Source organism: Ochotona curzoniae, unplaced genomic scaffold (assembly GCF_017591425.1).
Source record: "Ochotona curzoniae isolate NIBS_2020 unplaced genomic scaffold, NIBS_Ocur_1.0 contig_64, whole genome shotgun sequence".
Taxonomy (NCBI): Eukaryota; Metazoa; Chordata; class Mammalia; order Lagomorpha; family Ochotonidae; genus Ochotona; species Ochotona curzoniae.
Window position 1 is genome coordinate 31,646,530 of NW_024466502.1, and position 24,198 is coordinate 31,670,727.

The window sequence follows — 24,198 nt, forward strand, 5'->3', positions numbered from 1 at the left end:
CAGTCCAGTTCTTAAAGGGAAATTAAATTAAAATAGATTAAGTTTATTGAATTAAATCGAATAAACCTGAGAGTCTTGAATAGCAGCATCCTCAGCAAAGCTGTCATCTGTGAATGAATGTGAATTAAGACCCACCAAGACAAGGAGCGATTGAAAGAATTTGATAGTTTTTATATGAGAAACCCTCACTCGACCGGCTACGTAGTATACTTTTTCTGTATCCTTAATTGTTTTAAATAAAATAATTTCTATCACAACATTCAATAATATTTTTTCCAATTTGAATTATAATTTTTTATCCACTAGTGATCTGCTTCTATTAATATTGAGGTATGTAACAATTGCTATTAATGTAATACCGAAAAGTGAATTTCTCTGAATTAAGAATCCACAAGTAACATTTATTTCCTTTGACACTTGAATGATATTTTTCCATAAAATTAAAATTTCCATTTTTTACTTAAGAAAACTCAAGCAATACTCTTACATTTAATTATTTGAGACTAATTTAACTTCTTTCTACTAAATATCTTCTCTAACTCTATTGATAGCACAATAAAAAAGTAAAATGCTTTTGTTGACACAAGATACAATCCCATTTCTTCATTCAAGCATAAGAGTTTTCAAAATAAAAAGGTCATAGGTGGTGTTAAACACAAATTAGACAGCCTTTTTTAACACTGAATTTATTTTTATTGAAAAGTCAGCTATACAGAGTAGGAGAGACAGAGAAGATCTTCCCTGTGCAGATTCACTTCCCAAGTGGCTGGAAAGGACAGTGTTGAGCTGATCCAAAACCAGGAGCCAAGAGCCTCTTCCAGGTTTCTCAGACGGATGTAGGGTTCTAAGGCTTTGGACCATCCTGGACTGCCCTCCGAGGCACAGGCAGGGAGCTGGATGGGAAACGGGTCTCCAGGATTAGAACTGGTACCCTTATGGGATGCTGGTGCTTACAAGGTGAGAACTTTAGCCACTATGCTACCGTGCAGGGCCCTAGACAGTCTCTCTTCTTCTTCCATTTTTTTTTTTTAATCCAGGTCAAATATTTGGTGGTATTTTAATGCTATATTGTCTTTAGTATGAACGTTTTGAATTGATGCTTAATTGTCCTTACAAAGTTTACTGTGTAGTAATCAATTGCAGTCACAAAATCCGTTATAAATCCGTTGTAAAGTGCACTAATGTTGGAAAGATATTTTTTTACAGATAGAAAGCATATCTAATAGTTTCACTTTTAAGATCTTTCAATCTTTTCACTTTGAGACAAACAACAAAGAAGCAAATGTGAAAACAAATTAATGCATTGCAGCTGAATCTGTTGCTCTTTAATGTCAAACCAGTGTTCAGAGTATTTCACTCCTATCATTCGGATGCATCTGTTACAAGCATAATGGAAAGCAGGGAGGAATTCAGCACACATTGGCTTGTTGAATGTTGCTCTATTTAATTTTTTATTGAATGTTTCTTGTAAATCAAAGCCTTTTTAAAGACAAATTTCAAATCTATTTTCCATGGTATACCCATGCATATTAACAGCTAATCACAACCAAAGAGATGTTTACAAAGACTTGCTTCCAAAATGGAAGTGCGCTTTATATTTCCACAAGTGGTCTGTGTTGCTTTCTCATTTGAATAATCTGTTAAGACAGAAAACTTCAAAGGACATTTTTGTAAAGGCATTGTTTAGAATGTTTTCTGTGGTATAGTTCTGATTTTTACTAAAAATTTACATATCCATCTGCAGTCACAGAGAAATGACAGTGTGTCACTTTATTGAAAAGTATACTACTTTAATATCCTTAAAGCCATATGTTCTTTTTTTCTGAAAAAAGAAAGAAATATTAAAACTGTATGAGTCAATTGAGACAATTTAAAAAGTTCTAGAACATTGAACTTGAGGTTAAAAAAAAATGTGCCACTCACTAAAATTATTACAGAATGTTGATATTCTAAGTATTTATCTTTCAGATCTTTTGTAAAGAGAGAACTTGAGATGTTTTCAACACTAAGAGGAATTAATGATTGCACGGTGTACCGTGTGTATGCACCAAGGCAGAGCATTGTACTGCGTAGTGTGCACGGTTCATGTATGTAATTCTATTTTGTTTTAGCAGATCCAGTATGTTCCAAGAAACCATTCTTACAAGATAATGATAATCCCTTCATCCATCTCTCCCACTTAGCCTTCTCCTCTGTATTTCTCACTCTTTTTCTTTCCTTCTTTTTTTTTTCATTCTTCCTTTGTCAAATGAATCAGGCTTAATGCTTCATCAAAAGCAAGGAGATCTTATTTTAGTATCAGTATAGGTAAAGGCTGCAAACAGTAATGAGAGTACTTCACTTATTATTATCTACTGTTTTTTTTTTCAGGGCTCTTGCATAGGAGTGCAAACATGCTATGCCAACCCCATATTAGATGGTGTTGCGATCTGATCATCATACTTTTTTCTATTGTCTATGAAATGTATATGACATATGGTATCATATGGTATAGTATGCTGTGCTATGCTATGCTATGCTATGTTATGCTATGCTATGCTATGCTATGCTATACTGTTTTTAATATAAACATTTCAAATTGACTCTTAGTTGTCAATATAAAGGTTACTGTGCAGTAATGGTATGGTAGTCATACCATACCATAGTTTGGTCAAATATTTGTCCTGATCTTAGTCACTGACTACAATGCTGACATTCTAAAAGGAGGCCAGTTCTTGCCCTGGCTGCTCCACTCCTAATGATGTTCCATGCTAATATGCCTGGGAACTCGGTAGAGGATGGCCTAAGTGTTGCTCATTTGCACTCAAGTGAAAGACCACAGGAAACTTTCAGTCAGATTCCTGACTACAGATTGGTCTATCTCTGGCCATTGATGCCATTGGAAAGTGAACCAATGGATGATTTCTCTCTCTCTCTCTCTCTCATTCTAAGTAAATACATCTCATTTTTGAAAATGAAATTTTTTTACTTAGAAAATCCTATCTACTATTTCACTCTTTGAGTGTCCTTGTTAGCTAGGGCTGGAACCACTCAAAACTAGGAGCCGGACTCTCATACCAGGTTCCCTGTGTGTGTAGAAAGAGCCACATGATCCAAGCCATCTGAAAGCCAGCACTCAAAGCACACATTATCAGGAAGCTAGAATGAAGATGAGAATAGGATTTGAACCAAATCATTACAATGTGGGTTTTCCAATAGGATCCATTACTAACAGGATGAATCCCCACTTCATATTCTTTGTTTTTTAAGAGTGAGTCACAATTTTAAAATATTATTCAATTTTAATATGAGTTATAATTTTAAAATAGTCTTGCTTTATAAGGAAAAACTAAAGTTATTTTTAAATTTCTACTATTTGATATATTTACTATATTGCTATTGATTGCCTCATTTTGATTTTATGAAGTATACACAATTAAGCATTATTAATGAGAAAAAATTTGTTCTAAATTTATTGAAAATATTTAAGTATTACTCATACCATATGTTCTATTATAATGAATGAAGGCAGTATGTTGCATTACATTTTAGTTAGAACAGCACTGACAATAAGTTTCATTTAGGTTTCAGCTAAAAATCAAATATTTTCAAATTGTAAACACTTTACCACTTTCCTCTTTGTTTTTAACTTCTGTCTCTTTTCAAGCTTGGGATGTTTTTCTCTGTTCTTATTCAGGTATAAAAATAGAAACTCACTATTTGAGAATAAATCTTCAATCCCACTGTGAAATTCTTCATAAAGGCCTCCTGCCTTCTCTACTAAATTGAATCATACTGTGATGACTGTAAGAAGCAGCACTCACATCAATTAGATGAATTTAATCTTTAAAGAGAAGCTCAGTTTGATAACCATTAAGAACACCTTAAATTAAAATGAAGAGCACACCTTTTTGCTTCAACACGAATTAATCCAAAGTAGATTTTTGACAAAATACATATATCTTGCCTGGCTTGGATGACATGGACTTTTACAATACTTACATCCTCCTATGCAGAACTGTTAGCAGATGGCCTCATTCAAACTATGCTAAAACTTTCTTGAGTTTTGTTTCAAGTAAACACCTTAAGAGTCATTACTTATTCTTATAATATGAATATGAAATTGACTATATATATTTTAATTTTAATTCATATGAAAATAATAGATTTCATATCTTGCCTATTTAACATAGTCTTCAGATACAATTCTAAAAAAGATTCATATTTCTTCCCCTGACTTTTTCCTTCTTCTGTCTCTCCTCTCTTTCTCTAAATACATCCTACTTCCTTTCTTTTTTTCCTTTCTTTTTTTGCGATAACTGTCTTTCAATAATTACTGGCTTAATGCATCACTAACCATAATTTTCAACAAGTACAAATACAAAGACAATTGTGCCAAAGGAATATAGACAAGGATTACAAAACATAATCAAATATTAAGATGCCAGTCTCATTCTTACATGTTTGCTGCTGATACCAAGGATAAAGTATATTTAACATAAAAACAATTAGAACAGCACACACAATGAAATAACTTTATGTTTGACATCCCATGAAGAGAAAGGAGAGAATGAAAAGGGCGAATGAAAGTCTGTGCTCTGGGGGAAAAAGCAAGACTCCAAAAGTTGGTATTTTGTTTGAAAGAATAATTAAGTATTTTGGTGTTGAATAGGGCAAAAACAACTTCATTTGTTTTGCTCGATGGCCTTGCTATGAAAAGATGCAGTACCTAAGTGCTACCTTCCATACGTGGCTATAGATTCCTTAGATGGGTAACAATTTCATTCAGGCTATTGGCCCTCAAACAGGTATGCAATTGCTTATGCATGCCCACAAATGCATAGCAGAGATACAGTACCTAGATAAACTAGATTGTTGACCTGGAGATATTCCTACCAGGAAACCAAGGATATAAACGGTCACCACTGGAATGGAAAACCAGAGGATTGGTTCATGATGACTGCATGTGATGGGCATCAAACTCAGCTGCTGGTTTTCTACTTTGTCTTATGTTTTAAGGGTGTGTGTGCTCTACTGATCCTTCAAGGAAAGACCATTGTGTTACATCTGATATATCAGAACACCTCAGCATCGTTGTCTTTGGGCAAATGAAGTCAAAAGACAGGATAGATCTTGCTAAGCTGTTGGAAACCCTCAGGATTAAACACGGTGAAAGATTTGCTGAGGTCTACCTTGACTTGGAGACCATGCTTTCACTGAAAGCAGGACAAAGCAACGGATATAGAAATCATCAGTTTTCTGTATGTACAGATCATTCTCACCTGGAAACAAGGAAAATGGAAAAACAAAAGATACTATTAGAGCAGATACTCTGTATAAACATGGCTTTAATGGTTGGTGGCTCCTAAAACTTTGTGTTTTTTGTATATTTCTATTTCCTGAGGTTTGTGATGTACCATGATCATTTGTTTCTTTTCTTTGAAGTATTTCTTTTGGTAAAATAAAAAAAAAATAGTTAAGTTTATCAAAAGAAACATAAAATCACACTAACAATAATCTATCCCCAACAAGATAAGGACATAAACCAGAAGGAACTGAAAATACACAAAGTGGGGTCCAGTGCGATAGCATAGTGGTTAAAATCCTGGCCTTGCACCCCTGGGATTCCATATGGGTGCCGGTTCTAACTTCGGTGGCCCTGCTTCCCAACCAGCTCCCTGCTTATGGCCTGGGAAAGCAATTGAGGACTGCCCAAAGCCTTAGGATCCTGCACCCACGTGGGAGAACTGGAAGAGGTTTCAGGCTCCTGGCTTTGGATTGGCTCTGCCCCAACCCTTGCGGCCGATTGGGGAGTGAATCTTCCTCTAGGTCTCTCTTCCTCTCTGTATATCCTCCTTTCCAATAAAAATAAATAAATATTAAAAAAAAAAGCAACACTATGTAATGAAACTAAAAGTTGACCTGATAGTACTATTTTAATTTTAAATGTCTCAACTCAATATTAAATCTGTGTGCGCATGTGTGTATGTGAGAGAGAAAGAGAGAGAGAGAGAATGCATATAAGGAAGTGTACATATCTCCCATCTGAGTTTCTATCCAAAAGTCCTCTTATTTTAAATGTACATATTAAATTAATTTTTGTAAGCCCACCGAAGATTAGAATGCTGCTATATATGCCAACTCAGATTAGAATTCACATTTTCCAAAAGCCTTTCCCATCTTTTTTTTTTAACCAAACTGCAGCTCCTCTCCACAGCATGTAATGCATGCAAAATGGCATCAGGCTCACTTCTGAATACATTAGCTTAATGTCCAACTGCTCATTGCCATCCAGAGAAAAATGACCTTTGCAAGTAAACTATCCCTCAGCCAACAAAGGGAAAACATAGCATGGCATCTATGCATATGACTAAAATCCATTTATGATAGCTCAGTAGCAACTAAGAGTCACCACAATAAGTGCTCTTGATTTTATTTTTTTTCCCCACAAATGTACACAATTAGATAGCTCATCGTGTTAAACAGCATGGCATTTACAAACAGGAGCTGCCAGTATTCACAATTAATACTGATATTAAATTCAGTCCAAAGTTTCTTACAGAATTACAAGTGCCTTGATCATAGATCATAAACATTCCATAATGCTAATTTAAATCTACCTGATTTCATCATCTAGTTCTTCCTGCAGAGTGCTTTGTCTCAGCCATGAGGTTATTTGTTCAATATGAGTTAAAATCACACATGTAAATTTGCATGTAGAACAAATTTTCCTCAAGTACTAAAATGCTGTCTGTCTCTTTTTATTCCTGCTGAACTGAAACTTCTTCTGCTTTATATACTCTTCTATTCTTCTTCCATGAATAGCCTTTGAAACCCTCCATTATTCTCTGAAACCACATTGTTCCAATAACCCTTGATACATGGCAGCATAATTATTTGTTGACACAGCCTCCACTGTATCTTCTTTGCCTGCTATTCAAAGTACAAAGATCCGTTTCCACATTGATTTTATTTTTCTATTTTTCTGTCTCTTTCTGAACTGCTAAGTATTTTTCTCCACTTCAAACTAAAATTTTCATGTTATACTCAAATATATAGCTCTAATTTGAGATGGTCATAGCAGTGCTTTCTCCTTTGATAGGTTGTTAAAATGAATTTATCATGCACATTAAAGTTAGAATGTGTGCGAAAGAATCCTACTTGGAGCGTATATATACACGATAATAATTTCAGAGGAATGAAGTTAGGCAATGAGAGCTGGTATCAGTAAGTTGATGATTATCTGGTTTGATTCAACCAGTTCAATTTATTTAATGATGAAACATGTCCTCATTTGGGACACCTTACTTCATGGAATTGGTGTCTTCCTGTTTGTAAAATAAACCAACATCAGGTGGACAGCATGCATAGGAAGTAAAAAGTCAGAAAAATCAAAGAAATGGAAAGAGATCAAAAAGTAGAATAAGCATGTAAATGCTACATTTGTTTTGTACTCTGCATAATCAGACAGGTGCCCTTCAGGAAGAAACAGAACGCAACAGAACTGTCATTTACCCACGAAAGAACCATATTTTCCCTTCTTTTTGTGATGGCATCGATTTGATGATACTCACAGTTTCATCATAGATTGAATTAAGGGTGAGTATATGATTTGACTCTTACCAGAAATAGGACAGAACTTTTTAGGTCTATGTTGACAATCAATGTAATATTTTAGTTGTTAAGTTTTTTTATATATCTATTATACATTTCATCAGACCTATATTTCATTAGGCTAGCATTATTTGATTATGAGTAACAAGTCTTAGTGGTATATTCCAAAGATAATAAAGGAAAATGATTAATAACAAAAAACGTCTGTTGGGCCCAGCGCGATGGTGTAGTGGTTACGGTCCTCGCCTTGCACGCCCGGGATCCCATATGGGCGCTGGTTCTAATCCCGGCATCCCTGCTTCCCATCCAGCTCCCTGCCTGTGGCCCGGGAAAGCAGTCGAGGAGGGCCCAAAGATTTGGGACCCTGCACCCGCGTGGGAGACCTGAAAGAGGCTCCTGGCTTCGGATCGGCATAGCATCGGCCGTTGCGCTCACTTGGGGAGTGAATCATCAGACGGAAGATCTTCCTCTCTGTCTCTCCTCTCTGTATATCTGCCTTTCCAATAAAAATAAAATAAATCTTTATTTTTAAAAAAAGTCTGCTAATGTCATTGTTGCTTAGTCCAACAGAGCCATTACTGCTAGATGTTGCAAATTAATAAACTATTTGCATTACATTTTTCTTGAAATAATATATCCTCCTTCCTCAGACTCTCTTACGCACATATTTCTATTTCTAAATTTCTATTCCTTTTTTTTTCCTGTTATTTTCTCTGAGCTGTGTTTTACAGTCAATTGTCTTCAAGCTCACAATCTTTTCTCTTTTCCTTCCAATGATCAGGTCTAATATTTACTTTGAAAAATCCTCATTTAAGCAAACAAGCAAATGCAATAAAACATACACACAAAAATTCACACACACACATGTAACTCTAGTGTGTCAAATCTTTCAAAATGGTGTATGATTGTGACAATTAAAAGAATCAGTAACTAAAATGCTCTTCTCTCATTTCTTTAATTTCTACTGCTCACAGCATTCTCCTTTTTTTATCATCCATATTCCGTTTTTTCCAGTACATGTCAATACTTCTCTACTGGAAGTATTTCAATGGTGAATTAATTAATTTGTGAATTTTGAAACACATACCAAACTTTCAACTCAAAGATTACTATTAAAATTCAGCACTAACTATGACATCATATCTCTTGACTTCATAACTTTCTTTCTAGTTATCTAACTATTTATTATCATTTTTCCTGGTACTTTTGAAGTTTATGTTTGTGTTTTTCTCCATGCCTTTCATGTCTTATCTTATTTACCACTTTCCTGAATATACTTAGCTATTTGGGGTACTTCTTTTGAATTAGAACTTAAGCATTTTGGTCATGTCTTAGTCTATCATTATCTATGTACAATATACAGAAAAGGTATTGAATGCATGGTATAATACAATAATGCTGATTATAGTATTAGAAAATGCTGTGGTACACTAATTCTGTATTGGGAATAGGACACAGAACTTTTTTTTTTTTTTAATTTAAGATTTAATTTGTTATTACAAAGTCAGATATACAGAGAGAGAAGCAGCTCTTTCATTCATTGATTACCTCCTCAAGCAGCCACTATTGCCAGAGGTGAGCCAATCCAAAGCCAGCAACCAGGAGCCTCGTCTGGGTCTCCCACTCGGGTGCAGAGTCCAAAGGCTTTGGGCAATCCTCAACTGCTTTCCTAGGCCACAAGCAGGGAGCTGGATGGGAAGCGGGGCCACCAGGATTGCAGCCCACTCCTATATGGGATCCCAGCGCGTTCAAGGTGAGGACTTTAGCCACTAGGCTATCGCGTCAGGACCACAGCAAATTGTTTTTCAACTCAATTTTACCACAAAAATAGTCTTAAGAGAACTATAGGATAACGTAGTAACAAGCACATTTTTGATACGTCGAGTTTTAGCAGACTGAATGTGTAAATATTGACCCCAAATAAAAGGAAAGTCAAATATAATTTACAGAGGTCAGCTGTCAGAATTTGTAACAGGGATTTTCTTCATTATTTATTGAGTTATCCTCTTTCCAACACACATGTTAAAGCAAAAGGAGACGTTCCTAAAAAGATCTTGTCTGAGAGCTTGTCTCCTTTGATATTTTTTGATGAAAACAAAAGCTAATCGTTTGGATCATCCTCATTAAACCAGCAAATTGAGTGAAGTTTCCATAGCAGGCAACTGGTTTTTATCAGGGAAATAATGGAATAGGGACGATGCTCCCATGTACTCCGTTGGAGCAGCAAAAAGGAAAAGGCTATTATGCAAATTCACGGCAGGCATTACTAATCTACACTGAGGAGAGTTCAAAGGGGTATTAAAAACTACAGTTTGAAAACATTTTACATGTAACCAAATTCTTTTAACCAATAGATAACTGTGCGATATTAGTTATTTTAGCGTAAGGAAACAATATAGAGGTTGTCAGCGTTGGCACTAGGTGGAATAGGTGGGCGTCTATCGGTTCTCCGGAGGGTGGCCACGATTCCTTCATCGTTTTCGAGGGGTTTCTCGTGGTAGATGTATTCAAAACGACATTTAATCCTTAAGAAATAACAAATTTTGGTGCATATAGTATTCTACTTTGTGTGCATATGAATATGCCTCAATCTCTAAGATGTAAAATTTCGATCATAATCGATTAAAACATGTTATGCATAAATAGTAAGCATTTTGGAGCTAAATAATAGGAATAAAATTCGATGACTAATTATTGTAGAATATAATAGTGTAAATACATAGAAACGAAAGTTCTCAGTGAAGACACATTTTTGTAAAATGAAGAAAAAACAGTGAAATGTTTCTGTTCATTTCTTTAAATTATGAATGTTCAGTTTTTTCATTATTATTTCAAAGGCAGAAAGAGAAAAACAGATTCAGACAGAGATATCTTGCAACTACTGGTTTTAGGCCAAGTAACCTTCTGGAGCAAGGGGTTGATCAGACTGAAGCCAGAAGTTCAGAGTTCAGGCAGTGTCTCCTACGTGAGTGAACGGGACCCAATGTCTTAAGCCATCTCCTGCTGCGTTGGGGCTCTGGTCGGCACGTGGCGTGGGAAGTGGAGCTTAAATTCAAACTCTGACACTCACTACCGAAGACTGAAATACCCTGCATCATTTTGGCTACTGAATGTAACATGTATAGCCAACATCTGTGTGTCTTATAATGCAACCTACCTATACAGTTTGACTTAGTTTTTCATTCCTAGTTGGGCAGTTAACTATCACACTCATTATATTTTCTTAAAAAAAAAAAAAAAAAAGAATCATTTATGTAAATTCAGGAACTCGTTTTAATGGATTCTCATTTTTATTATCCAGAGCAACTATCTTGACAGAAACGTAAAAGAAATGACTATGATTTCCAAAATCAATGAGCCATTAGAATTGGAGAAGATTGGCAGAATGTGATGGAACTTTAGGAATGATGATTAAAAGGAAGCACGGTGCTCGGGGAGTGAGAGCACTGCTGTTTGTACAGAAGCCACGGCTTCAGCGTACGTAGCAGGACGAATGGTTCTTAAAAGTATGTTTCTTTATGTAAAAGGCGCCATTACGTTTTTGGCAAATTATCGGTGAATCCTCATAGAAATGTTACTGATACTTTTTTTCAGAAAGATTTAAAGACTCCACATTGAATTGATAAGAGGAAATAGAACTTCTACTTATCCCTGACATTGTTTCAAACTCAGTTAAGTTCAAAAGCAAATGATATTTTCAATAAAAGATAACTACACCAGATATAGTGAATTATTAATATCACTTAAAGAAAGTCCTATTGTTACATTCTAATCAGAACAGGCATGTTACAAACTAGAGAAATAGCTTTGCCATTATTATGAAATCATTTACCTTAGAATGGGTAAAAATTGGATAATTTCTTTTATAAAGCTAGCAAAATGTAACATTATAGGCCAATTATGCAACTTAGAAGGAATAGTAATTCCAAATCCAAATTAATATGTCACTGCCAATTATAACTCATGTATACATACACAACCTAAATGAAGCAGTTTTAAACTACTCATATGGTGATTAGTGACATTTAACTTTTAAAAAGAAAGATATTTAGAATCAATTTCACTATATCACTATTTTTCTTTTTTAAAGATTTATTTATGTAGCTTGAAAATCAGAGTTACTGAGCCAGGGGAAGAAATACAGAGATTTTCCAACAGCTGATTTGCTTTTCAAATGACTGCAATGGTCAGACATAAGCAGATACAACCCTGGGAGCCAGGAATCTCTTCTGGGTTTTCCACATGCACACAGGAGCCAATGGCAGGAACCATCCTTTTCTGCTTTCCTAGGCTATAAGCAGGGAGCTACATCAGGAAGTGAATTAACCAGGATATGAGCCAGTACCCAGGTGGGATGGCAACACTGTTGGCAGAGAATTAATTTGCTGTACCACCACGCCCAGTCACTATTATTCGTATTAGTCAAACTTGTGGTACTTGTGTGATGGTGTAATCAGATAAACATGTGCTCCGACATATTTGCAATATAATAAAGCATAAAATGCATGAATTCTTTAAAGCTTTATTAATAATAAACATACTGACAAAATAGCCTTTCATGTGTTTCTGGATAGCTTATTATCTTGATTTTAACAGTTCTCAACTTCTTCCATCTGTTTCAGAGAGGTATCTCTTTACCTTTTACTTATTCTGCACAAATTTTATCTATTCTTTCTTAAGTATTTTATTTCTGCTTTTAAATCTCTTAGCAATATGTAATTATTAAAAATGTTCATTTTAATTACAGATACAATTATAATTATAAAGCATTTAGGCTAAAATGTTGTGTTTTTATTCTTGTTGGAGAACTGAAGTCATTACTGAGCCTGTTCTTAAGAAAGACAAAGACACATGGTAAAATAGAGGGCCAAATAATACTTAATATTAAATCTGTTAAATCATATTTACATTGTAACCTTTAGAAATGTCTTGCAGTTTTATTACAAATGATAGATTACAGAAAAGAAATGAGAGCTCATTTGCCATGCATAAATTTTAATTGAGTATATCTGGAATAAAACAAGCAAGTAAGTAAATATTTGGGGATAATGATCAATTATTTTAGAAACAAAAACTTAAGAAAAAACCAGATATTTGAATATGATATGGCTTCAATAAATAATACTCTCATAAAATAAATACCTACATGTTAAAAAAATAAAATTTTTATGTGACTATATTATATTAAATATTTATTTTTCATTTGAAAAACAGAGCGGCAAAGAGATGGAGAGAGAGAAAGAGATTCAGAGACTCCACCTGCTGTTCCAGGCAGAGCTAGGCTAGGCCAACGTTAACAGCCAGAAAATTCACCCAAATTTCTAAGGGCCAGGAAACAGCCATTGTCTCTCAGGTACACATCAGTAGGACTCTGAATTAAAAGCAGAACCTCTGGGAGCAAACCACGTGATTGAATAAGACATGCTGACATCCCAAGAGGTAATGAAAACACACAACACAATGCTCACCCTGTGATCAGAATGTATATGTATGCATAAATGCATGTATGTGTGTATATATCTATGTGTTTATTTATTTATTTGGTACAGAGAAACAGTAGACAGCAAGATCTTCCAGCCATTGCTTTACTGCCTGAAAGCCATCCACTGCCAGAACTGAATCAGGTTTGGATTGCCATGTAAGTTTCCTAAACGCTTAACAGAACCATCATAAGTAAAGTCAAAGGAACTCTAACCAGGACTTCTGTTAGAGCTGCTGGCATATTCAATTTAGGCTCAATTTGTGAAGACAAAATGTTGGCCTTCATAAAGAACATTCATGTAAAGTTTATGCTAAATATAAACATACATGCATATATATGTGCATTTGCATTGCTGAGACAATCCTCCTACACACTGCCCTCGGCACATTTTCCATTATTTTTCTTAGAATGTGTTTTGCCTGATATTATTACAGCTCCTCCAGGTAAATTTTGATTTTCATTTGCATGACATTTTTCATATTCTTTACTTTCTTTGTATGCCTAGTTTTGAATTGAAATTCTTTAAAAATAACTTTAAAAAATTAATTCATGGGCCCACCATGATAGTGCAGTGGTCTTTGTCCTCACCTTGAATGTGCCAGGATCCCATATGGGCACTGGTTCTAATCCCGGCAGCTCCACTTCCCATCCAGCTCCCTGCTTGTGGACTGAGAATGCAGTCGAGGATGGCCCAAAGCCCTGGGACACTGTACCTGTGTGGGAGACCTGGAAGAGCTCCTGGCTTCTGGCTTCGGATTGGTTCACCTCCAGCCATCATGGCTGCTTGGGGAGTGAACGATCGGGCGGAAGATCTTCTCTTTCTTTCTCCTCTCTGTATATCCGCGTTTCCAATTTTAAAAAAATCTAAAAAAAATTAATTTATTGTATGAAACACTTCCAAAGGCTCTGAGATTTTACCCTACCCACTCTGCCCACTGATTCCCCCTAAACTTTTTTACAATAATATAGTCCTTCATAGAACAATAGTCAGTCCATTGTTCTGTTATTTAAGTATATCTTGGCATTGAAATTATGGAGAATGGCAGACTCCAGCATCACGTTATAAAAATATATACAACAGTCTCATTGGGTCATGGTATTTGATTTGGAAGTAGGGATGTATACTGCATTACATCTTCACTTCTTGATATGATAGTCACTATTCTACAGTTCTTCTAGCTGACTATATGTGCACGCATGCTTACCTATATATCTGTTGATTTCATTTTATTCACAAAGGTCACCTTATGTCAGAGAGAACATTTGATATTTGTCCTTTGGAAATTGAATTATTTCAGTGAGCATAATAGCCTCTAATTGAGACCATCGGTTGCCAATGGTAAAATTTCATTATTGTTATTTTTTTTTAATGCCTGAGTAGTAGTCTATGGAATAGATACACCACAGTTTGTTTATCCACTCCTCATTTGATGGGCCTTTAGACTGTTTCCGTGTCTTGGGGATTGTGCTGCTACAAACATAAGATTACAGATCTCTTTCTCCCATGTGGATATCATTTCCTGTGGCTGTATTCCCAGAAGTGATATAGCTGGGTCATATGGCAGATCAATTTTTAGTTCTCTTAGCACTCTCCATAATGACTTCAACAATGGATGTGATAACCAACACTCTTAGCAACAGTTAAGGAGGGCATTTTTCTTACAATCCACATCAGCAGCTGTTGTTAGTAGACTTCTGAATGTAAGTCAAACTCACTAAAGTTGTAATTTGTATTTCCCTGACAGCTAGGGAGCATGAGCAAAATTTTTGCATGTATACTAGACATTTCTACTTGTTCTTTCGAAAAGTCTGTGTTGATTTTCATTACCCGTTTTCTCAGAATTGTTTGTTTTCTGACACTGGGTTTCTGAGGCTCTTTGAAAATCCAGGATGTTAGTCTCCTATCAGTTGTGCACTGTGCAAAGATTTTACTCCATTCCATTGGTTGCTTCTTCACTTTGTTAATGGTTTCCTTTGCTTTATATAGTATATATATATATATATATATATATATATTATATATATGCACATACATATATATATATATGCATTTGGTGCTTTTCTAAGAAGTCTTTCCCAATTCCTATGTCTTAGAGAGTGTGTCCTATGTTTTCCTCTAACAGTCTGATGATTTCTGGGTATAAATTTAAATCCTTGGTCCGATTTTTGTGCCATTTTTGTATAATTCTTCAAGTTTCTATCCAATTATCCCAACAGCATTTGTTGAAGAGACCAGGCTTTTTCCCTTGGATTATTGTCAGTTTTCCTGCCAAAGATTAGTTGACTGAATATGCATGGGCTTCCTTCTGGGGTTTCTATTCTGTTCCATTGATCTTCTATGTTTCTGTACCAGTACCAGACTGTTTTGATTACCACTGTTCTATAATACGTCTTGAGGTCTGGAGAAAACCAAGTAACTTCTGATTTGGAGAGCTATAATAGACAATGCTTCTTCCATAATGAATGTTCAGTTTATCAATAAGACAAAATGAGGAAGCAGGTTCTCAAAGAACAGCTTAAAATCTTAGAAAATTCCTCTAATTGTACAAAAGAAAAGTGAGTTCAAAAATATGAGGAAGGAAAACTACTGACTCTAAGTACAGGGATAACACAAAGACAAAACTCAAATAAAAATGGGTATCATTATTTATTTTTTTATAATTCAGAAATATCATAACCCCTTCAACTTTCAGGAACATTATTCTTTTAATGTTTTAAATTGATATAGAGTATGAACATTTTACACTGAATGTCAGTATACACAAATATGTTCAGTAATGCTGAAATAGATGCTTTGTAAAATATTCATCTAGATGTTATGTTGTTCCACACATTGTATTATAGCTCATTTTTACTGCATTTTAAAATTATATTTTTCCATTATATGGTTTTGTAGATACAGTTCTTTCACCATTCCCGTCCTTTTCCACTATGATCCCTACCATCCATCTGCTGTATTTTATAATAACATAGTCCTTCAACTGTAATCATAATTTTAACATTCTACTATTTTAGTGTATCATGGAATTATAAGTAATGGTAGAAAATCAAGCATCCTATTGCTAAGGTGCATTTAACAGATTCATTGAGCGTTATCCTTTTATACAGAATTAGAAACACCTACTGCAGCTTTTCATTTCTAGTCTCCATTATATCATTGTTTAATGAGAATATAAGTATATATGCCCATATATATATATATATATTGCTATATTTTGCATGAAATTTGTCCTATGTATAATAAAGAGCATATGACATTTGCACATTTCAGATTGGATAATTTCCCTGCGCATAATAATCTCCAATTGGGACCATTTTGTTCCAAAAAAAGTTCTCATTATTTTTCATTGTGTAAACACTATATGTTAATAAAAATGCTAATTGCATATGCCAACAAAAATGATGAAACCTCAGAAAATACCCAATGCACAAATGCAGATGATAAATTGATTTTCAAAAATAAATGTTAAACAATTCAATGGGAACACTATATTTCTTAAAATTATCCTCCAACCATGTATAGAGTAGTGTATGTGAAAACACATACAAGATTTGCATACATATAATCACAAATTAAAATATAAAACCCCTACTGTACCTCTAGGAGAAACCCTACCTTGCTAACTTTTTGTTAAACTGTTTCTTTGCCTGATTTTTGTTTTTTTTTTTTCCCTAAGCTAAGATGGTGCCCTGTTACACTTTGCTTCCTTTCTGTTATTTAGGAACAGTTTTTGCCCTCTGTTCACCTTGACTTTGAGACACAGTCTTTCACAGAAAAAGTTCTGCACTTAATAAGGTTATCCAGGCTACACTGAGCCGTTGGATTTTACATGAGTATAGATTTTAAAGTCAGTAAGTTGGAACACTTTCATGGATATTTGAAATTATCTATAAATAATCTCTTCCATCATTCAGAAAGTATGTACTCAACATATTGCACTGAGTAAGTTCGACACAGCCACTGTAGAGCTGCACATGGGAACAGATGCCTTTTAGTGAATGTTTACATTGCAGACTCATGATGAGAAATCTGCTGTACTATTTAAATTTTATTTTTTCTACCAAATATTATTTTTCTGTCTTTCTTGCTAGACAGTAGTAAATGAATTTGCATGTGTTAAATACCCACATGGTAATGTTGACCCAAGGAATAGCATGTTCCACTCAGTTTGATTCAATAAATTCATCGACTTGTAGAAAATTTTCAATAATTCTGGATTGCAATTTGCTGTTTGTGCTGTGTCAATATTTAGCACTTCACTTCCGGAACCAGAACCTTTATATGATACTAGGAAAGAAAGAGGTTGTAGAATATTCTGGAGAGGAAAAGTCAGCCCTATAGAAAATAATTTTAGAAATGTATTTATTTCGCATTTCCTCTTGGAGAGTTATGAATAACAAGACCATATTAGAAGCAATATGATGTTTTCTTTTCAAAAATAAATATAATTATATACCATTAACAAGGACATGAATTTTAAAAATATACAGTAAAACTGGAAAGCTTACAATGTATTCTTTCAAGTGTAAGTGTGTATTACTACAATTAAAACAATGCAGAGTTTATGTGAAGACAGTTACAGCAAATAGAGTGCAGAAACAGATACATGTAATTGCAGTATAATTTCTGACCAAAAAAAATTAATTGAAATAACAGTATTTCCAAAACAAATATTATTAATGGAATTTGACAGTAATACCTCAACCCTCATGGTTGGCAAAAAATAATTGAATAAGGTCAATGTTAGAATCAAAAAAGCTATAAATAAATAAATATATGTATATATATACATATATTCCTTTGAAGAATAAAACCCATCATCCTCACATAATTTTAATTACATTCACTTACATATTTCAATGTGTATGAAAACCTGTACATTTTATTGTCTATGTACACAATTGCTTCCCTTATTTGTTCCACATATAAATCATGGCTTTAGGAATATGCACAAGTCACAAAGTCTACATGCACTGTTATCAGATAACACACATGGATGCTCTTTTACGATATCTAGGTAAAATCCTTTTACTTGGTTGATTAAGTAATAGTGTTTGGCCAAATTCACGTGCATTTTTCTGTCAGCACATCTTTGACCTAACAGCTTAGCAAAATCTCACCTGATTCAGAACCTGCTCCTGTTTAGCTTTTCAATCATGCCCCCACTAACCCTGGCCAATGTGACCCAGTTTTTCTTTACAGCATTATAGAATTTGGAGCCACAGTTTTTCCACTTCAGCTAGTATTGAGTGTCAGATAAAGTTTTCAAGAGATCACCACAAACAATTTTATTTAGCTCATGAGTTCAAGAGTCATGAGCTGATTTCTAACTCTGCTGAGTCTGGTCTTAGTCTTAAAGGACTAGGCGCAAAACAGAGTACAATGTCTTTGTTAAAAATTAGTTTTCTTGCTGACATTCAAGAAAACAGAAAAATCTAAACTAAAATCATGTTTCTATGTGGGAAATACTGTGTATCTGAAAAGATTTCATTGAAACGATGTTATTGTTTCCTATACTTCTGGGCCACCATTGTCTATTATGAAGCCCAATATTATATTTCTATTAAAAATACTCACATAATATCTAGGCAATGCATAGTAATTTCAGAAATAATTCATTACATTTTGTTAGATGAAATGGCATAAGAATAGGCGCCACATGTTTCCATGGAAACTAATGTGCTTTACAAAAATGTACTACACGTTATTTCTCAATAAAATATTTCTGATTTCTGTTAAGTTGATTTGACTCCAAAGGAAGCTGGGAAACTTTTAAACTAAGAGAATGTCTCAAACTTGTTATTTAAAAAGGGAATTCTTGTGAATTCTTTGAAGCATCCTGGATTACACACCTCCTCCTGTAATATGATAATTCTTATCGCAATTTTAGAGTTCTAGGTAATATTTAATCAATACACTAATATGTTTTTGAAAGTATATGAAAAAAACCACATAAGATGAGGCTATTTGGGCAATTACACAATGATAACTTGAAAAATAATCGTTTTACAAATGTATATAATATATAGTTGGAATGTTTACTATGTGAATAAATATTGGATGTTGAATTGTTTCTTTGTATTAAAGCTCAACATGGGACTATCTGATCTTTCTTAAATGACTAAATACACTGTTTACAATAAAATGCACAAAGTAAGTTTCTAGGCTTAAGCAGGCTTTATTCAACCTTAACAAGTGACTGCTTTTCCATGATGTGTTGGTAAATGTAACCAAATCTCCCAAATTCACATAGAAACAAACAGGTATATTTTACGTGGAAAAAAATCATTTAATCAGTTTGGAAACTTCCAGAATTAATCCGTTTTAATTAATACAAATTGCATAGTTTTATTATCCCATGAAAAAAATCAGTCGTGAAAGAAGGGCCAATGCATGCATCCAGAAAACTCTGCTTTTCTCTTCCCCTCACTTTGGTATTAAAGTTATAAAATTTCATGTGAAACACCAATTCTCAGAGACTTCCAAATGCACTCTAGAGGAGCCCACATTTTCTAAAATTTGTACTAAAACTATGGAAACACCAATTTTGAAACCAATGAAATGCCATGAAGTAAAAATATCTCATTGAAAAAAAAGACTTTCTCACAGATGAATACATTATTTTGCCTTTTTTAAGTGGGTATTTTCTATGAATTTATATATTCATAAACCTTATATGCAGACCTTATGGCAAAGAATTTTGGTAGAACCCACACTCAAAGTCAGAGTACTGTTCCTGACCTCAGTTTTCAAGCAGTTTAACCAGGTTGCACTATTACATCCAGGGGAACACAGGTACTGGTTCATGTGTGCCCCCTCATTCCAGACTTCACTCCTATTTGGCTACAATGTAATATGCACTGATGATTATTGACCAGTCCTTCCCTCCACACAATGCTCCCTAGCCGATAGTGACCACAAGTATTATATCTTTAACGTGCATGAGATCATTTACTTTTATGAAATTTATATACCAGTGAAATCAATTAATATTTATCACCATAGTTTTCCAGGATGACAAATTGTATGTTATTTCACTTATAACATCCTGTCTTGATTCACTTAACATAAATAATTCCAGTTTCCGGGCCCTGCACGATAGCGTAATGGTTAAGGTCCTCGCCTTGAATGCGCCAGGATCCCATATGGTTGCTGGCTCAAATCCCGGCAGCCCCAATTTCCATCCAGCTCCCTGCCTGTGACCTGGAAAAGCAGTCAAGGATGCCCAAAGCATTGGGACCCTGCACCCGTGTGGGGAACAGAGAAAGAAGTCCCCGGCTCCTGCCTTCGGATAGGTGCAGCATTGGCCATTGCAGCCACTTGGGAAGTGAATCATTGAACAAAGGATCTGTCTCTCTGTCTCTCCTCCTCTCTGTCCCTCCTTCTCTCTGTACATCTGCCTTTCCAATAAAATAAATCTTAAAAACAAGTAATTCCAATTCCATTTCTTATTGAAAATAAAAAGATTTTGACATTTAATGTTTATGTAAACCAGCTCAGGTACATCTACACCACATTATCTTAATTCATAGCAAAGTTGATGGAAATTCAGGATATTTGCATTTATTAGCTGATGTGAATAAAGCTGCTATAAACATGGAAGTGTAGCTTCTTTAAGCTATGGAGGTCTTATACATATGGATGTCATATACCTCAGCTTTGTTACTAAGACTGGGACTGTTGAATCATTTATGCTAGTTCTATCTTTAGCTTTGGGCAAAACTTCATGCTGCTTTTATGATGACTCTACTAATTTGCAATCCCAAGAAAGGTGAGAAAGGGATCTCCTTTCTCTACCAACCATAGAAACATGTTTAATTGGTGATAATCAATCTTTCTAGGGAAGAATGAGATCTTATTGTGATATTGAATTGAATTGTTCTGCTTATTAATTATGCTGATTATTTGTTCATTTTAAGCAATTATTTGAAAACCACCTACACCTATGTCCTATATTTTATAAGTTTTCTTCCTATGGAATGAGAGAAAATGATGGCATTTGATAAGAGGTTAATATCCAGAATGTATAAAGAACTCAGAATTAAAATCACATTTGAGCACTTCATCAAAGGTATAGAAATATACTTATTTTTTCAATGTTTATATATTTTATAAATTCCATATATTAACCCATCATCAAGTATATAACTTGTAAATATTTTCTTCTGTTCTTTAGATCGTAGATTTTATTTGCTATGTAAAGTCTCATTATTTATGTTTTCAATTGACTTCAAAGACAGGGAGAGATTTTCATCCGTTGGTTCCATTAAAAATGGTCACAAGGGCCCGACGCGGTGGCGCAAGTGGTTAAAGGTCCTCGCCTTGCACGCCCGGGATCCCATATGGGCGCCGGTTCTAATCCCGGCAGCCCCGCTTCCCTTCCAGCTCCCTGCCTGTGGCCTGGGAAAGCAGTCCAGGACGGCCCAAAGCTTTGGGAACCTGCACCCGCGTGAGAGACCCGGAAGAGGCTCCTGGCTTTGGATCGGCGTAGTATCGACCCGTTGCGCTCACTTGGGGAGTGAATCATCGGATGGAAGATCTTCCTCTCTGTCTCTCCTCTCTGTATATCCGCCTTTCCAATGAAAAAAATAATAAAAATAAATCTTCAAAAAAAAAAAAATGGTCACAAACAAAGGTCTTTCCCAGGTAGACGCAAGGATCCAGTAGTTCTAATCTTGCCTAACACAGGAATGGGAGAGATCCAAGTACTTGGGTAGTGTTCGGTTGCTTTCTTCAGCGCACGAGAAGGGAACTAGGATCTGGCAGAGAGCAGCTGGAGCTTCAACAACCGCTGTAATATGGGAGACCGAAATTACAGCCGTCAGTTCAGCCTTCTGAGCCATAATCCTGGTGCTAAAGTTCTTCCTTTCAATGAATTCACATTTTCCTTCGCAGCTGCAAGGACTTTTAGAGGAGTAGTTTTAGGCATTCCAGCTAACTACTTTCCAATTTCAGGAGTCTATTACATGTCTCAGGAAGAAACCACATCTAAAGGAACAGTTATTGTCGGCAACGACTTTATTAACTGCCTCAAATCTATCGCCATTTTCCAAAATGTGAAAGATGATTGCGTACTACCAATCAGGGAGTTTAATGGGCGCACGCTAAGCATCTCCATAGCTTCGTGGTTATTTTGTAGTAAAGGCAAATTGACAGTATTTGTGTCAGTGTGATTGACAGACTCAATAAAGCTGCGTGGCATGAGGATTATTTTGCTCTCATGATCCATTTGATAAAAGGATATTGTAATAAGATGTAAATAAGTCTTAAAGAATGCAATTCACCTCTGTGTGACAGTAAGAAGCACATCTAGTTGTGATTTTTGATGTCTAACTTTATTTTCACTAAGCTTTCATTCTAAATGCTTTAACCAACCAAGTTCTTAAGCATTAGTTTTTATCTTTCTATGCTACATGAATGTTCCTAATAAAATAAACCACACATGCACACGAACCACTCCCGCCACACACACACTTTATGCAATCTGAAGCAATTTTCTGTGGTGTTACCCAATTTAAAAATTTATTAAAGTTACCTTTTTATTTGAATATTTTATGCTATTTATGCATGATAATAATTTATGCACTGAAGACAAACTTCTAGTAGTCCTACAAACCCACATAAGATTGAAATAAAAAAATAAATCATAATTAATATTTAACCAGAAAAAAACAGATATTGGTGTAAATTCTGTAAATTTCTGTAAGATGTTACATCTCATGATTAAAATGTCTCATTCATTTTTTTAATATTTATTTTTATTACAAAGTCAGATCTACAAAGAGGAAGAGCAACAGAGAGGAAAATCTTCTGTCCTATGATTCACTCCCCAAGTGAGTGCTATGGCTGGTGCTGCACCAATACAAAGCAAGGAGCCAGGAACTTCCTCCAGGTCTCCCATACCGGTGCAGGGTCTCAAGGATTTGGGCTGTCCCTGACTGCTTTCCCAGGTCACAAGCAGGGAGCTGGATGGGAAGCGGGGCCACCAGGATTGGAGCCGACTCCTATATGGGATCCCAGCGCGTGCAAGGTGAGAACTTTAGCCACTAGGCCACTGCACAGGGCCCAAAATGTCTTATTCTTACAGATCTATTTTCAATTAACAATTCTTTGCTACAAACACTTTCATATATTTATAATAAGGATTTGGATTCATTTTTGTTTAGTTCTTCCATTTAATTAACATGTAATAATATTCTGTCATACCACACTACCTTCATATTCAATACTTTTATTTTTGTATTTTCCAGATTAATAATTTTCAAAATTTTGAGACATTAACTGCAAGTATATGTATTACACACATATTATATTTCTTGGAATTGGGGATAATAATATCTCATAATTTGATTTTCATAATAAGGATTACAAAGTAGTGAAATAAAGTGTAATATTACACGGAGTATAAAATTCAGTGTGGTAAACACTGATAAATATCTATATAACAAATATAACAACTATGAATTTTATATAGAAAAGCATAATGATCATTTTAAACCTTCCTCTTCCTTTCTTTCTAGTTCTTTTGTGGCAAGAGGTGTGTGAAATGACATGACTGTGTACTCAGCAATCACACTGGGCTTCTCCTTGCATATCTAAGTCAAAATTTTTCTCTCTTCATAATCAATATTTCACTCACATCCCAGTTGTGGATTCAAGTTTTAGGTTTCTCATTAAATATAGTCCTGCCAAACATCAACCACAATTCTAATATTTGTAACTATAAATGCACACATGTACAAATGAATACACACATGCGTAACCACAAGAAACCATTTAGAGGAGCACAAATATGTTTTTAATTGACTCAGTGGATTTATATCACTTCTCAATATTTTGGCTTTTGTATGGAAGCTTTGATACAAAAAACTAACACCAGAATTTTGCATAAACATCTACTCATTTAAATATTGGAGCATTCTTGGTTTAAATATAGTGATTATTGAAGCTCTGGAAAAAAAAAAGAGGTCCAATTTCCTATCATGAATTATTTCACATTACAAAATGCACAATGCTGGCAAGAGCAAATCTTAAATAAGTGAAGTTAGAAACTGCAGTGTGATTGTTTTACATAAAATTTACTGTGTCTGATGTGATTCCTTTCTTAAAATTTTTAAACTAG